Source organism: Macaca mulatta, chromosome 19 (genome assembly GCF_049350105.2).
Source record: "Macaca mulatta isolate MMU2019108-1 chromosome 19, T2T-MMU8v2.0, whole genome shotgun sequence".
Lineage (NCBI taxonomy): Eukaryota > Metazoa > Chordata > Mammalia > Primates > Cercopithecidae > Macaca > Macaca mulatta.
The window spans coordinates 47,475,335-47,492,531 of NC_133424.1; the positions used below are offsets into that span (position 1 = coordinate 47,475,335).

At 44.1% G+C, this 17,197-nt stretch overlaps 1 protein-coding gene and 1 long non-coding RNA gene across 37 annotated transcripts in view; one reads left to right on the top strand and one right to left on the bottom strand.

Moving 5' to 3' along the window:
* The window catches only part of ZNF146 (zinc finger protein 146), a 28,885-nt gene that overhangs the window by 4,513 nt on the left and 7,175 nt on the right, over positions 1-17,197 (top strand). For 6 of the 36 annotated variants that reach the window (XM_077982338.1, XM_077982354.1, XM_077982355.1 and 3 more), the window contains 2 exons: positions 8,922-8,992; positions 9,908-10,010. The exons of 6 other annotated variants lie outside the window; for them this stretch is intronic. The gene's annotated coding sequence lies outside the window, so the exon portion shown is untranslated. Of the gene's footprint in view, positions 1-458; positions 581-8,918; positions 8,993-9,907; positions 10,011-11,047; positions 11,317-13,666; positions 13,753-14,877; positions 15,000-15,854; positions 16,108-17,197 lie in introns of those variants that run through there. 24 more of the 36 variants (XM_015123744.3, XM_015123747.3, XM_077982341.1 and 21 more) reach the window with 8 other exon arrangements.
* LOC144337420 (uncharacterized) lies at positions 1,227-15,789 on the bottom strand. The gene is made up of 3 exons (XR_013410528.1): positions 14,283-15,789; positions 10,027-10,371; positions 1,227-1,991 (listed from the first exon to the last, which is right to left on the bottom strand). It is a non-coding gene; the product is annotated as an uncharacterized LOC144337420 (long non-coding RNA).

The following is a 17,197-nucleotide window of genomic DNA, read 5'->3' on the forward strand; positions in this document are numbered from 1 at the left end:
GATCGCGCCACTGCACTCCATCCTGGGTGACAGAGCAAGACTCTGTCTCAAAAAAAAAAAAAAAAAAAAAAGAATCAGCTGCTCTTTTTGATGCCAGTGGACACCCCTTCAGTTCATTCTTGTCTCATTTTGACAGACATCATTTATCTTGGAAGGTTTTCCTCCACTGCAGGCTTACTTGAACCTTCCTCCCAGACTTGGAATTGGCCACTTCTCCAAGGAGCTCTGGTTCCTTTTATTGGAGAATGGTGTTAGAGACAAGATGGAGGGTGTGCTCATTGCCCAGGGGTAACATTGTTTTAAGGCCATTTTAAATAACAGAACATTTAAAAAGTATATTTTAAATGTATTTTTAAAAATCATGAGTCCATATTTGTATTTCTAATTCAGTTTAAATGGTATAGTATTTTTACCTAATTTCTTAGCTCCTAGTTGTTTATTTTTATTTTTTTTTCTAGACAGAGTCTTGCTCTGTCGCCCAGCCTGGAGTGCAGTGGCAGGATCTCAGCTCACTGCAACCTCCACCCCCTGGGTTCAAGTGATTCTCCTGCCTCAGCCTCCCGAGTAGCTGGGACTACAGGCACATGCCACCACGTTCAGCTAATTTTTTATATTTTTAGTAGAGATGGGATTTCACCGTGTTAGCCAGGATGGTCTCGATCTCCTGGTGTCGGATGATCCCCCCACCTCAGCCTCCCAAAGTGCTGGGATTACAGGCATGAGCCACCGTGCCTGGCCTCCTAGTTGTATTTTATAGTAAAAACTTGTAACAAGTTATAAGTACTTATTTTCTTTGCTTTATCCTGCAATGTAAAGAAAATGGTTTCAGGCCGGGCGCGGTGGCTCAAGCCTGTAATCCCAGCACTTTGGGAGGCCGAGATGGGCGGATCACTAGGTCAGGAGATCGAGACCATCCTGGCGAACACGGTGAAACCCCGTCTCTACTAAAAAATACAAAAAACTAGCCGGGCTAGGCGGCGGGCGCCTGTAGTCCCAGCTACTCGGGAGGCTGAGGCAGGAGAATGGCGTAAACCCGGGGGGCGGAGCTTGCAGTGAGCTGAGATCCGGCCACTGCACTCCAGCCCGGGCGACAGAGCCAGACTCCGTCTCAAAAAAAAAAAGAAAATGGTTTCAATAACAATGCTGATAGTAGTAACTGTAAACATACTGTATCATGTTAAAAAATTCTTTAATATATGTAGCTATTTTTGTTCTTAAAATGCACCTTTTTTTTTTTTTTTTTGAGACAGAGTCTCGCGGTATTGCCTGGGCTAGAGTGCAGTGGCGCAATCTCAGCTCACTGCAACCTCTGCCTCCCGGGTTCAAGTGATTCTCCTGCCTCAGCCTCCCTAGTAGCTGGGATTACAGGCATCCACCAGCACGCCGAGCTAATTTTTTTTGTTTTTTGAAATGTTGTCTTACTCTTTCGCCCAGGCTGGAGTGTAGTGGTGTGATCTCAGCTCACTTGCAACATCTGCCTCCCAGGTTCAGTGGATTCTCCTGCCTCAGCCTCCCAAGTAGCTGGGATTATAGGTGCCAGCCACCATGCCCAGCTAATTTTTGTGTTTTTGGTAGAGACAGTGTTTCACCATGTTGGCCAGGCTGGTCTCCAACTCCTGACCTCAAGTGATCTACCCGCCTTGGCCTCCCAAAGTGCTGGAATTTCAGGCATGAGCCACCGAGCCCACCTTTTAAAATGCATCTCACTGAAGATGTGTGTAGTCAAAAGCACTCTGTTCTAAAGTCATTTGAAATTGTTTTTCTGAGGAATTATGTTGCAAAGTTAACATACAGTTGGGTTCATTTGTTTTTTTTGTTTGTTTGTTTTTGTTTTTGTTTTTGTTTTGAGACGGAGTCTTGCTCTGTCGCCGGGCCTGGAGTGCAGTGGCCGGATCTCAGCTCACTGCAAGCTCCGCCTCCTGGGTTTACGCCATTCTCCTGCCTCAGCCTCCCGTGTAGCTGGGACTACAGGCGCCCACCACCTCGCCCAGCTAGTTTTTTGTATTTTTTAGTAGAGACAGGGTTTCACCGTGTTAGCCAGGATGGTCTCGATCTCCTGACCTCGTGATCCGCCCGTCTCGGCCTCCCAAAGTGCTGGGATTACAGGCTTGAGCCACCGCGTCCGGTCATTTGTTGTTTTCAGGTTAAGGGACTGCTTTTTTTTCTTTTTGAGACAGAGTCTCGCTCTGTCACCCAGGCTGGAGTGCAGTGGTGTGATCTTGGCTCACTGCCAGCTCCGCCTCCCAGGTTCACACCATTCTCCTGCCTCAGCCTCCCGAGTAGCTGGGACTACAGGCGTCCACCACCACACCCAGCTAATTTTTTGTATTTTTAGTAGAGACAGGGTTTCACCGTGTTAGCCGAGATGGTCTTGATATCCTGATCTCATGATCCACCTGGGATTACAGGCATAAGTCACCTTGCCGGGCCAAGGGACTGCTTTTTAAAAAATGAATTTGATTACTATTGAAGTAAGTAATTCATTTCTGTGATTCAACAAAGATCTGTCTCACAGAGAAGAGATATCTTATTCTGCTCCCTTCCCCACCCAGTCATATTCTTCTTTGACTTATATAAACATGTCTTGTTTTTTTTGTTTGCTTCTTGTTTTTTGTTCAAGTGGGTTTTTTTTTTTGTTTTCTCACTAGTATATATTTTTCTTCACTCCTATTTCCCCCCTCCTTACATAAAAGATAGCATACCATATGCACCTCTCTGTATCTCACTTTCCTTAATAACAATATGTCCTGGAGACAGCCCTTCCTTTTTTTTTTTTTTTTGAAATAGTCTTGCTCTGTCACCTAAGCTGTTGTGCAGTGGTGTGAACGTGGCATACTGCAGCCTCCAACTCCTGGGCTGAAGTGATCCTCCTGCCTCAGCCTCCTGTGTAGCTGGGACCACAGATATACTCCACCACACCTGGCTTTTTTACTTTCTGAAGAGACGAGGTCTCACTATGTTTCCCAGACTGGTCTCGAACTCCTGAGCTCAAGCAGCCCTCCTCTCTTGGCTTCCCAAAGTGTTGGGATTACAGGTGTGAGCCACTGCACCCAGCCAAGATGTTCCTTCTGAATCATAATCTTTAAAAATAATTTTTTTTTTTAGCTGCTGTATAAATAAGATGTCATTGTTTGGATGCACCATAGTTGATTCAGTTAATCCAGTTGTTGAGTATTTGGTTTGTTTCCAGTCTTCTGCTGTTGCTAACAATGCAGTAATGAATAACTTTTTTATGTGTGCCATTTTATACTGACACAGGAGTAGCTCTAAACTAGACTGCTATTAATACAAATGGCACTGCCCAGTGGGTAAGTACTTACACTCCCACGAACATGTGCGAGAGCACCTTCCCCTCAAGCTCACCATGTGTAGTGTTGAATATTTGATATTTAGCTAGGGGCATAAGAGACAATCAGAACTTCAGTGTAGGTTTCATTTACATCCCTTCTTATGAGTGAGAGAGAATTTTTTTTTATATGTTTAAAGACCCGTATGTATTAATCTAGGAACTGTCTATTCATATCCTTTTCACCATTTTTCTATGGGTTGTCTTTTCCTTAGAGGAGCTGTTTATACATTAGAAAGGTTAACCCTATACGAAATGAGTGGTGGTTTTTTTTTTTTTAAGTTTTTCATTTGCATTTGACATTGTTCACAGTGGTTGTTTCTTTTTTGTTTAATCTTGCAGAATCAGGAGGTTTTGTTTGTTTCAATTTAGTAATAATAGTTTTTTTTTAAACATAGCGATGCTTAGAATGAGCTCCCTGTGGTTGGTGAGCACAGAGGCATCCGTGCACCACACCAAAGAGCTTTTTATTTATGTTTTCTTTGGTTTTGTTTTTGTTTTTTTGAGATGGTGTCTCGCTGTGTCGCCCAGGCTGGAGTGCAAAAAAGGGTCTTTATGTTCACTATTTTTAAGATGCCACTTTGATTGTATACTAAATTCTCACATTTATTTGGTCTGTTTCTGGGTGTGAGCAGAAAGACTGAGGACACTGCTATAGCCCAGGTGTAACAACCAGGGAAAATATTTATCTTTTTACTATTGAGGCTTTATCATTGTGTTTTACTTTGTGGTATAGTTAGTCTCCTAATTGCTCGTCGTTTTCAGTGGTTCCTGGCTATTCTTGCTTGTTTATTTTTCTTTGTAAACTTTAGGATTAGCTTGTCTAGTTCCAGAAGGGGAAAAGATAGAACTTATTTTGTTATTTTTATTGGGATTGCATTAAATTTGTAATATAACTTGGGAATAGGGACATTTTTATGACATTAAATATTCCTTTTTATGTGCGTGGTATGTATTCTGATTTCTTTTTGGGTCGTCTGGGGTGTTTAAAATTTTTTTTCGTACAGATTTGAACACTTCCTAATAAGTTTATTTCTGGATATTTTGTTTTATGTTGCTATTATGAATGGAGTCATTGTTGCTATATATAAAGCTGTTGATTTCTACATATTAATATTATTCCCTGTTTTCCTTACTTAGTTATTTGTAATTAGATTACATAATTGAGGCAGTGGGCATCCTTGTCTGTTTAGAATCTAATAGAAATGCCTTCAGTGTTTTTCTATTACTTTTATTATGATGATTTGCTTTTCAATGTTTTTACATTAGATAAGATACTGGCTTTTGGGGTCAGATATAGGTTATGATTATATAAATGTAGATTACCCACGCTGCCTGGGTCGGTGGGGGTGTGAGCAGAAAGACTGAGGATACTGCTAATAGCCCAGGTGCAACAACCAGGGAAAATCTATTAATTGAGGAAACAAAAATCCCTCAAAATTTCATTATTGCATCCTTAAAAAAAAATCAAATGGAACAATAATAGGATGTCCATTCCTATTCTTCTGTTTACTGTCCATTCGCTTCTTTTGGGTGACTGTTTCTTTACTCATTTCCTCTGTTTTTCTTTTTTTTTTTTTTTTTTTTGAGACGGAGTCTCGCTCTGTCGCCCAGCCCAGGCTGGAGTGCAGTGGCGCGATCTCGGCTCACTGCAAGCTCCGCCTCCCGGGTTCACGCCATTCTCCTGCCTCAGCCTCCCGAGTAGCTGGGACTACAGGCGCCCACAACCGCGCCCGGCTAATTTTTTGTATTTTTAGTAGAGACGGGGTTTCACCGTGGTCTCGATCTCCTGACCTTGTGATCCACCCGCCTCGGCCTCCCAAAGTGCTGGGATTACAGGCGTGAGCCACTGCGCCCGGCCTCCTCTGTTTTTCTTTTGCAGTCTGTAGCTTTGCTTGCTTCTTAAAATTTTTGTCTTAAGTTCATTTTGTTATGTTTCAGTTTTCATCTGCTTTGTGATTCTTAATTTTTTTTTTTTTTCCGGCTCACTGCAACCTCAACCTCCCAGGCTTAAGCAGTCCTTTTGTCTCAACCTTGCAAGTAGCTGGGACTACAGGTACATACCACCACACCTGGCTAATTTTTTGTATTTTTGTTTAGTGATAAGGTCTCACTTTGTTGTGCAGGCTGGTCTTGAACTCCCGGGCTCAAGCAGTCTACCCACCTCAGCCTCTCAAAGTGCTGGAATTACAGGCATGAGTCACCAAGCCCTCCTCCTGCTTTGTGATTCTTTTGTTTTGTTTTGTTTGTTTTGAGACAGGGTCTTGCTTTGTCACCCAGGCTGGAGGGCAGTGGTGTGATCACGGCTGGCTGCAACGTCCACCTCCCAGGCTCAAGCAATCCTCCTGTTTCAGCCTCCCAAGTAGCTGGGACTACAGACGTTTACCACATCACACCCTGCTAATTTTTGGATCTGGATTTTTTGCAGAGTTGGGATCTTGCCATGTTGCCTAGGCTGGTCTTGAACTTCTGAGCTCAAGTGATCCTGCCCACCTTGGCTTCCCAAAGTGCTGGGATTACTGGCATGAGCCACTGCATCCAGCCCACAGTAACATTCTCCCTGTGTCTTCACCAGCAGTGATAGTCTGACAGCTGGCAAGTTCCCATTTCTGTTCTAGCCCTATTCTGAGCTCCTGATCTGTATATCCAACTGCCTAATGGATCTGTCTGCCTGCATGTGTTCAGAAACCTGCACTCTGAATGTACAGAATCTCAAACTTGATCTCCCTCCTGCAAGTTGCTTCCAGCCAACTCACCTCAGGTTCCTGTCATGTATGTTTTGGTTTAAATCATGCTCTAAGCCTTATGTCTCTGACACACTCCATTAGGAACTGGTGATCAAGCTTTTTCAACATATAGTGGATGGGGGGGTATATATGTGATAGAAACTTAAATTTTTTACGATTATGCTTTTTTATTTGATTACAACTTTATAGAAGAGTTGGAATAGTACAGAGAAGTCCCATATATCCTTTACCCAGTTTCACCAATCATTTACATTTTGGTGGTTTTATTTTTCCTTCTCTCTTTCTCCCAAATGTGTATGATTTTTTTTTTTTTTCCTGAACCATTTGAAACTAGTTGTGGACATGCTTCCTTTATCTATAAATACTTTAGCATGCATTTTCCAAGAACAAAAACTTCTCTTTCGTAACTACAGTACGGTGATCAAAATCGGGAAGTTTAACATTGGTACATTAGTATTATTTAATCCAAAGTCGATATTCAAATTTGGTCAGTCATCCCAATAATGTCTACTATTGATTAAAAAAATTTTGGAGGGCCACGTGCGGTGGCTCGTACCTGTAATCCTAGCCTTTTGGGAGGCCGAGGTGGGTTGGGAGTTCAAGACCAGCCTGACCAACACAGAGAAACCCCGTCTCTACTGAAAATACAGAATTAGCGGGGCATAGTGGCGCATGCCTGTAGTCCCAGCTACTCGGGAGGCTGAGACAGGAGAATTGCTTGAACCTGGGAGGCGGAGGTTGCGGTGAGCTGAGATCGCGCCACTGCGCTCCAGTCTGGGCAACAAGAGTGAAACTCCATCTCAAAAAAGAAAAAAATTTTTTTTTGGCTGGGCGCGGTGGCTCATTCCTGTAATCCCAGCACTTTGGGAGGCTGAGGTGGGCGGATCACCTGAGGTCAGGAGTTCAAGACCAACCTGGCCAACATGGTGAAACCCCGTCTCTACTAAAAATACAAAAATTAGCTGGGTGTAGTGGCACGCGCCTGTAATCCCTGCTACTCGGGAAGCTGAGGCAGGAGAATGGCTTGAACCCGGGAGGCAGATGTTGCAGTGAACCAAGATCACATCACTGCACTCCCAGCCTGGGCAACAGAATGAGTCTCTGTCTCAAAAAAAATCTGTCTCAAAAAAAAAAATATATGTGTGTGTGTGTGTGTGTGTATATATATATATATATATTTTTTTTTTTTTCTGTTGGAGTGCAGTGACTATTCATAGGCATGATCATGTATTTGCAACCTCAAGTCCTAGGCTCGAGCGATCTTCCTGTCTCAGCCTCCTGAGAAGCTGGTACTGCATGTGCACACCACTACACCTGGCTTAAAAATGTTTTTTGAACTAATGGATAAACCTATATTCTAGGATGTTTCTTTTCTTTTTTTATGACAAGGTCTCACTTTGTCAGGCCACCTTGAACTCCTGGGCTCAAGTCATCCTCCCACCTCAGCCTCTTAAGTAGCTGAGACTATAGGCGCAGCGCACACCATTGCTCCCAGCTAATTTTGTATTTTTGTAGAGACGGGGTCTCGCTATGTTGCCTAGCCTGGTCTTGAACTCCTGGACTCAGATGATTCACCCACTTCCAGCCTCCTGAAGTGCTGGGATTATAGGTGTGAGCCACTGCACCTGGACCAGGACATTTCTAATATGAAATAGGGCATGGTTAAGCCTGTAATCCCAGCACTTTGGGAGGCCGAGACGGGCGGATCACGAGGTCAGGAGATCGAGACCATCCTGGCTAACACGGTGAAACCCCGTCTCTACTAAAAAAAATACAAAAACTAGCCGGGCGAGGTGGCGGGCGCCTGTAGTCTCAGCTACTCGAGAGGCTGAGGCAGGAGAATGGCGTGAACCCAGGAGGCGGAGCTTGCAGTGAGCTGAGATCCGGCCACTGCACTCCAGCCTGGGCGACAGAGCGAGACTCCGTCTCAAAAAAAAAAAAAAAAAACAAAAACGAAATAGGGCATGGCACGGTGGCTTACGCCTGTAATGTCAGCACTTTGGGAGGCTGAGGTGGGCGGGTCACCTAAGGTCAGGAGTTCGAGACCAGCCTGGCCAACATGGTGAGACTCTGTCTCTGCTAAAAATACAAAATTAGCCAGGTGTGGTGGTACACACCTGTAATCCCAGCTACTCAGGAGACTGAGGCAGGAGAACTGCTTGAACCCAGGAAGCGGAGATTGCAGTGAGCTGAGATTCCACCATTGCACTCCAGCCTGGGCAACAAGAGCGAAACTTTGTCTCAAAAAAGAAAGAAAGAAAGAATTTCACTCAGTATAATGCAAAGAGGGTAAATAGTAGGACTCCAGGAACATGTTTGAGTTTTTATTCTTGAGTACTGTCAGAACAACTTCCTACACATTGTGCCCATGTGCTTTAGTTCTGATGGGAACATGTTGTTAAGGTCAGACGTGAGTGTTGAATTCATCTACGAATAGGGGTTGTAGTTAAATTCCTCTCAGGACCCTGCGTGGGAGTGTAGTGCTGGAGAAAAACAGCAACCACTCACACGAGGTGTGAATAGCTCTCTGTGTGAGTAAAATTCTGAAAGTTAATTCTCGCTTTTTCCCATTTGTGGATGTGTGTAGACTTTAAGTGGTTTAATGAGCATGGCTTTGAAGTTTAGGATTCTAATGGCCCTAGTCCTGCTCATATGATTGTGTGTGCTTTAGTCAGTAAGGCAGAAGGTCATTACTTTGTTCTGTGCATCTTTGGAAATTGCACCCTCATTCTTCAGAAGGCCAGGAGACCCCAGGGCTCAACCTGAGTTCTAGGATGGTACTTTGGCCTCAGCATTAACGTTGTAATGCTCTGTCATTTCCCCAGTAGCAGGTTCTATGATCCTCTGTTGAAGCCAGAAGACAAACTGCGTGGTGGAGAAGTGGGAAGGGTCTGTGCAGGTGAGTCAGTGACAGGCAGGCCACAGTTTTTCAGTCAGCATTAATACCTCTGAAGTGCTTCGAAGGATGTTTTCTTACAGGCTTTAGACGTAGAGTATTGCTTGTTGTGAGTTTTCTAGATTCCTGAATGACGCTTCCAGTCATCATTTTTGTGTGTTTCATTCTTCTTCTTCACCAGATTCTAGAGGGGCCAGGCGCCCCTCCTATTGCTGTTCTGACATCAGCCTTCCTTCTTCGTCTGTGCTGCCACTGTGGTGGCTGTTCTCCTTCATCCTTGTCCCGTTTCCTGTCCTCACTCATTGTCCTTTATACTTTGTAAGACCTTACATATTGTCTGATATTTAAGTTCCTTTTTGTTACTACCTTCTCTCATCCTGTCAGAGACTGAATGCCTCAGAATTATATTTTACACCTGTTCTCACACTTCCCGTTGTCTTCTCATTTACCTCTGCCATCGTAGATCCGTGGACTCCTCTGCCTCCCTTCCTTCTGCCACCATGTACCACTGTCATAAGTTGTTGACCTAGAAATCAGTTTTCCCTATGCTACTTTTATGTGTGGGGGCATATATGTATGGCACAATCATAGCTCACTGCGGCCTCAGCTGCCTGGGCTGAAGTGATCCTCCAGTCTCAGATTCCCGAAAAAAATCTCCTCTTAGCTCCGACTCTTAGTCCTGCAGTTTTTTTGTAAAGTTGTGGTCATGTTTAAGAGTGTCACATATATCCTTCTTGAGGTAGCCTGGGAATAAGCCAGTATATTATATCTGTGCTGCAAATAAGTATACATATAAGCCCTAATTTTTCCTTTTCATGTAAATGGTGGTATATATTCTATTATGTACATAAGTTTTTTTCTTAGAATTCTCTGTCAACACATAATTTGTTATTTATTTATTCATTTTTTTGGAGACAGAGTTTTGCTGTATCACGCAGGCCAGTCTTGGCTCACTGCAACCTCCGCCTCCTGGGGTCAAGAGATTCTTGTGCCTCAGGCTCCCAAGTAGCTGGGATTACAGGTATGTGCCTCCACACCTGGCTAATTTTTGTATTTTTTGTAGAGATGGGGTTTTGCCATGTTGGCCAGGCTGGTCTCCAGCTTCTGTCCCCAAGTGATCCACCGTGAGCCACCGTGCCTGGCTGACACGTAATATACTTAACCTGCCTCCTACTAATGGACATTTAGGTTGTTTCCAGGCTTCTGCTATTGAAGACACAAGTATGTATACTTGTTTATATTGCTTTGCAGAAATATGAAGATTCAAAAGTACATAGCATTTACTTTTAAGTGGAATGCTGGGTCAAAGTTATGTTTATAAATTTAACTGAGATAAGCACATTGCTCTCAAAAGAAGTAAACCCATTTATGTTTCTACCAACCTGATATATTCACATCCTACAAGTATTTATTGCATGATATGTACTAGGTACTATTTCAGATGCTAGGGAAATGTCAGCTATCAAAACAGTCAAAAATTTCTTCCTCCTAGGGACTGTGTTGTAATTGGGGGAGACAAACAATGAGTAAATACTTAAAAAATATATACTATCAGATAGTGATAAGTGCTATGGAAAGAAGTAAGGGAGACTGGCATAGAGAGGGGTAGTTGGGGTTGTAATTTTAAATCGGCTTGGTGGGGAAAGGTCTCACTGAATACCATTCGAAAAAAGATCTGAAGAGTGTGAGAGTGGGCGTGCAGTATTGGGTGGAAGATCAGTAGCCAGAAAGAACAAAATGTTAAAAGCCCTAAGGCAGGAGAAGCTTGCTGTCCCATTTAGAGAACAGAGATCAGGGCTGTGGGCTGGAAGAGAGAGAGCAAAAGGGAATAAGAGTAGCAGTGGTTAGGTAACAGGTCAAATCACATCTTCGGCATTGATTCTGAGTGATTTTGGAGACTCAACAGAGGGCTGACCTTCCTTCCTTCCTTCCTTCCTTCCTTCCTTTTCCTTTTCCTTTTCCCTTTCCTTTTCCTTTCTTTGAGTCTGAGTTTTGCTCTATCACCCAGGCTGGAGTATAGTGCCGCGATCTTGGCTCACTGTAACCTCTATCTTCCAGGTTCAAGCGATTCTCCCGCCTCAGCCTCCCGAGTAGCTGGGATTACAGGCGCCTGCCACCACGCCTGGCTAATTTTTATATTTTTAGTAGAGACAGGGTTTCACTGTGTTGGCCAAGGCTGGTCTCGAACTCCTGGCCTCAAGTGATCCACCTGCCTTGGCCTCCCAAAGTAATGGGATTCCAGGCGTGAGTCACTGCTCCCGGCGTATCAGAGGGCTTTCAGCAGAGGAATGATGAGATCAGAATTACATTTTGAAAGGAATAATCAGGTCTGTTATATAGAAAATAAACTATGTAGGGGGCCAAGGCTATAAGGTTAATTGGAGGCCTTTTTCTTTTCTTTTTTTTTTGAAAAAACACAAATTTTAAAGTTCAAGAGGGCACAATTTTCTATCTCCCTAAATTTCTGACTTTTGTATCCAACTGGCTACTTGAATACTCATTTATATGATCAACAGACATGTCATAAGTAACAAGTCCAAAAGAAAAGTCCTGATTTGTCTCAAAAATTTCTAGGTGAAGAAATCTTGTCTCAAAAATCTGAGTGAGAAAGTGATGGTGGTTTAGTGACAGGTAGTCAGATTTTTTTTCTGTTTTTGTTTTTGTTTTTGTGACTGAGTCACCCTCTGTTGCCCAAGCTGGAGTACAATGGCATGATCTCAGCTCACTGCAACCCCACCTCCCAGGTTCAAGCGATTCTCCTGCCTCAGCCTCCTAAGTAGCTGGGACTACAGGTGCAAGCAACCATGCCTGGCTAATTTCTGTGTTTTTAGTAGAGATGAGGTTTCACCATGTTGGCCAGGATGGTCTCTCTCTCTCCTGACCTTGTGATCCACCTGCCTCAGCCTCCCAAAGTGCTGGGATTACAGGCGTGAGCCACCACGCCTGATCTGTCTGGTTTTTAAAATAGTTTAAAGGAATAGCTTACAGATTGTATGTGGGATATGAGAAAAAAGAGTCCGAGGTTTTGATTTGAAAAACTGGAAGAAAATGGATTATCACTTAGTGAAATAGGAAGTCTGTAGAAATTTTTGAGAAAGATCAGGAGTTTTCTTTTGGACTTGTTGCTTGTGACATGTCTATTGATCATATAAATGAGTATTCAAGTAGCCAGTTGGATACAGAAGTCAGGAATTTAGGGAGATAGAAAATTGTGCCCTCTTGAACTTTAAAATTTGTGTTTTTTGTTTGTTTGTTTTTTTTAAAGAAAATCGTGCCTTCCTCTGTCCTGCTATACTAACAGGCTGCTTTATTCGAGGGTGGTGTGTCTTTCCTTGCTAAGCCCTACGTTCCCTACCATTCAGGGATGTCAGTGGGTCCATCAAATTTCCTTCAACCAGTGTAACATTCCTGGATTCCATGATTGCATGCAAGGAGCTGTGATGAGGCCCTTGAAGCTGTCCTATGGTTGTGGAGAGCACCATACATAAGGGCTCTTCTTGTCCATACTTAGTGGTTCATGCCTGTATTCCCAGCACTTGGGGAGGCCAAAGTTGGAGGATTGCATGAGACCAGCCTGGGCAACATAGCAAGTCCCTGTTGCTGCAAAAAAAATTTTAATTAGCCCGGTGTGGTGGCACACACCTGTAGTCCCAGCTACATGAAGGCTGAGGCAGGAGGATCGCTTGAGCCCAGAGGTGCAAGGCTGCAGTGAGCTATGGTTGAATCACTGCATTCCCACATGGGCGACAAAGCAAGAACCTATCTCTGTTTTTAAAATTAATAGATAAGAAAGGACTCTTTCTTTTTTTTTTTTTTTTTTTGAGACGGAGTCTCGTGCTGTCGCCCAGGCTGGAGTGCAGTGGCGTGATCTCGGCTCGCTGCAAGCTCCGCCTCCCGGGTTCACGCCATTCTCCTGCCTCAGCCTCCTGAGTAGCTGGGACTACAGGCGCCCGCCACCACGCCCAGCTAGTTTTTTTTTGTATTTTTTAGTAGAGATGGGATTTCACCGTGTTAGCCAGGGTGGTCTCGGTCTCCTGACCTCATGATCCGCCCGTTTCGGCCTCCCAAAGTGCTGGGATTACAGGCTTGAGCCACCGCGCCCGGCCAAGGACTCTTTCTTAGAAGAGTAATGGCAGCTGCCTACTCACATCCTCTCTCATATGACATGAGAATTATAACTACTTCCTACTCTTAACATTTTTTTTCTCTTTCACAGACATAAAAAGTAGATAGAGAGCCAGGTGCGGTGGCTCACACCTGTAATCCCAGCACTTTGGGAGGCCGAGGTGGGTGGATCACCTGAGGTCGAGAGTTCGAGACCAGCCTGACCAACATGGAGAAACCCCGTCTCTACTAAAAATACAAAAATTAGCTGGTCATGGTGGCACATGCCTGTAATCCCAACTACTCAGGAGGCTGAGGCAGGAGAATCACTTGAACCCAGCAGGCAGAGGTTGCTGTGAGCCGACTACAATTTTAGAAGAATAAATATTTCTTCTTTTTGAGACGTGGTTTCGCTCTGTTGTCCAGGCTGGAGTACAGTGGTGCCCATCGTGGCTCATTGCAACCTCTGCCTCCCGGGTTCAAGTGATTCTCCTGCCTCAGCCTCTTGAGTAGCTGGGACTACAGGTGCCCACCACCACACCCGGCTAATTTTTGTATTTTTTTGGAAACCAGTTTTCACCATGTTGGCCAGACTGGTCTCAAACTCCTGACCTCAAGGGATCTGCCCACCTCTGCCTCTCAAAGTGCTAGGATTACAGGTAGGAGCCACTATACCCGGTCTCATTCTTAAGTTAGAAGTAACTGTAATCTCAGTTCTTATTTTGGCATCTATAGAGTTTCCGTCTTGCCTTACACAGTTTTACCTGTTTATGGGACAGACAGCTGTCTAATTTCATTCTCATTGTGTCAGAATGCTACCCACATTACAATTTTCATCCCATTATTTCGAGATCCAGAGATTACCTCAGACCAGTTTCATGTTATTTCTGGATTATTTCTTTTCTCATGGTCTTTGTAATAGAATCAGTCAAGCCTTAAAAAGACACACTTAAGCTCTCTTTAATAGAGAACAAAGGGCCAGGCACGGTGGCTCACATCTGTAGCCAAGGCGGCAGATCTCTTGAGCCTAGGAGTTCTAGACCAGCCTGGACAACATGGTGAGACCCCATATCTTTTTTTTTTTTTTAAAAAGGCCAGGCTCGGTGGCTCACGCCTGTAATCCCAGCACTTTGGGAGCTGAGGCAGGCAGATCACCTGAGGTCAAGAGTTTGAGACTGGCCTGGCCAACATGATAAAACCCTGTTTCTATTAAAAATACAAAAATTAGCTGGGCGTTGTGGTGCACACCTATCATCCCAGCTACTCGGGAGGCTGAGGCAGCAGAATCGGTTGAACCCGGGAGGCGGAGGTTTCTGTGAACTGAGACTGCGCTCCAGCCTGGGCAAGAGAGCAAGACTCCATCTCAAAAAAAAAAACCATACAAATTATGTGACTACGAATATGAACATATTTCTGTTTATAAAATTTTTGAATCTTGGCCTTTGATTATGAAATATTCTACTTGTGTAGGTACTACTTATCATATAAACTTGAATTCAATTTTCATTAAATGTTTCTGTTACTTCTGCCTTTTTTCATCTTCCCTCTGCTTGTCCATTACTTCATGTTTTCCAGAGGAACTTACAAGTCCTCAGTAAATGATATCTTAAACATTTTTAGATTTTGCTGTCTACAGTCTGCATCATAATCCTGTTGAAAGGCAGGTCCATGTTTTATTTTTCTGATCAGTAGTTTGAGAATGCATGAGTTGCTGTTAAATAATCTATGAATTTTTTGTGTGGAAGTATTGATCAGTTCTTTTTTCTTTTCTTTTCTTTTTTGAGACATACTCTTGCTCTGTCACCCACGCTGGAGTGCAGTGGTGCAGTCTGGGCTCACTACAACCTCCATCTCCCAGGTTCGAGTGATTCTCCTGCCTCAGCCTCTTGAGTAGCTGGGATTATAGGTGTGTGCCACCACAGCCAGCTAATTTTGTGTATTTTTGGTAGAGACGAGGTTTCGCCACGTTGGCCAGGCTTGTCTTAAACTCTTGGCCCCTGGAATTACAGGTGTGAGTCACCATGCCCAGCCATTCAATTATTTTTTCATATGAACATTTTTTAAATAAAACAAATGGTGAAAGAATAGTAAAACAGTCTCTTATGTACCCACCATGTGGATTCAATCATTAATATTTTGCCACGCTTTTGTATGTCTGTATCCGTGTGTTTATTTTGTGTGCTGAGGCATCACGATGTTTTACTTCTAAAAAATTAGAGATATATATTTTCTACCAAAAAGGGGAGTTCCTGGCCAGGTGTGGTGGCTCATGCCTGTAATGCCAGCACTTTGGGAGGTGGAGGTGGGCGGATCACCAGATTTCAGGAGTTTGAGATCAGCCTGACCAACATAGTGAAACCCTGTCTCTACTAAAAATACAAAAATTAGGCATGGTGACGCATGCCTGTAATCCCAGCTACTTGGGAGGTTGAAGCAGGAGGCCAAGGTTGCAGTGAGTTGAGATCGCGTCACTGCACACCAGCCTGGGCGACAGAGTAAGACTCCGTCTCAAAAAAAAAAAAAAAAAAAAAAAACCAAAAAACAAAAAAGAGCTCCCCGTATATAATGAAATACCATTATCACACCTTAGAAGATTAACCATATTGTCCTAATATTATAGACTACCCAGACTATGTTCACATTTTTCCAATTGTCCCCAGAATGCCTTCCATAGTTTTTTTAAATTCTAGGCCGTAATCAGGGTTCAAGCTTTACATCTGGTTGCTATCTCTTAAAAATCTAAACTTTTCTTTCTGTCTAGGCATGGGGGTTCACGCTTGTAATCCCAGCATTTTGGGAGGACAAGGCAGCCAGATCATCTAAGGTCAGGAGTTCAAGACCAGCCTAGCCAACATGGCGAAACCCCATCTCTACTAAAAATGCAAAAATTAACTGACTGTGGTGGCATACGCTTGTAATCCCAGCTACTTGGGAAACTGAGGCAGGAGACTTGCTTGATCTTGGGAGGTGGAGATTGCAGTGAGCTAAAATGGTGCCATGCATTCCAGCCTAAGGTACAGAGCAAGACTCTTTGTCTCCAAAAAAAAAAAAAAAAACTTCTGGGAGCCACTTCCAGGAAGATGTATAGATTCTATTTTTTTTTTTTTTTTTTTTTTGAGACGGAGTCTCGCTCTGTCGCCCAGGCTGGAGTGCAGTAGGGCGATCTCAGCTCACTGCAAGCTCCGCCTCCCGGGTTCGGGCCATTCTCCTGCCTCAGCCTCCCGAGTAGCTGGGACTACAGGCGCCGCCACCTCGCCCGGCTAGTTTTTTGTATTTTTTAGTAGAGACGGGGTTTCACCGTGTTAGCCAGGATGGTCTCGATCTCCTGACCTCGTGATCCGCCCGTCTTGGCCTCCCAAAGTGCTGGGATTACAGGCTTGAGCCACCGCGCCCGGCCTAGATGTATAGATTCTAAAAAGGTTAAAAGGCCAGGCACAGTGGCTCACGTCTGTAATCCCAACACTTTGGGAGGCCAAGATGGGCAGATCACAAGGTCAGGAGATCGAGACCATCCTGGCTAACACGGTGAAACCCTGTCTCTACTAAAAATACAAAAAATTAGTCGGGTGTGGTGGTGGGAGCCTGTAGTCCCAGCTACACGGGAGGCTGAGGCAGGAGAATGGCATGAACCCGGCAGGCGGAGCTTGCAGTGAGCCAAGATTGCGCCACTGCACTCCAGCCTGGGTGACAGAGCAAGACTCCATCTCAAAAAAAAAAAAAGATTACAAGATAGGGACCAGATATATCAGCTCACACCTGGAATCCCAGCATTCAGGTAGACGGGGAGGTAGGATTGCTTGAGGCCAAGAGTTGGAGACTAGCCTGGGCCATATAATGAGACCCCCATCTCTACAAAATGTTTTTAAAAGTAGCAGGGCATGGTGGCCTATGCCTATGGTTCTAGCTGCTCAGGAACCTGGGGTAGAAAGATCACTTTGAGCCCAGGAATTTGAGGCTTTACTGAGCTATGATTGTGCCACTGTGCTCCAGCCTGGGCAACAGTGAGACCCTGTCTGTAAAAAAATAAAAGGTAGGAGGGGGTCAGGCTAAGCCAAAGAAGGACATGAAGGACATCATGTTTGATAAGTATCACTGTCACTGAAG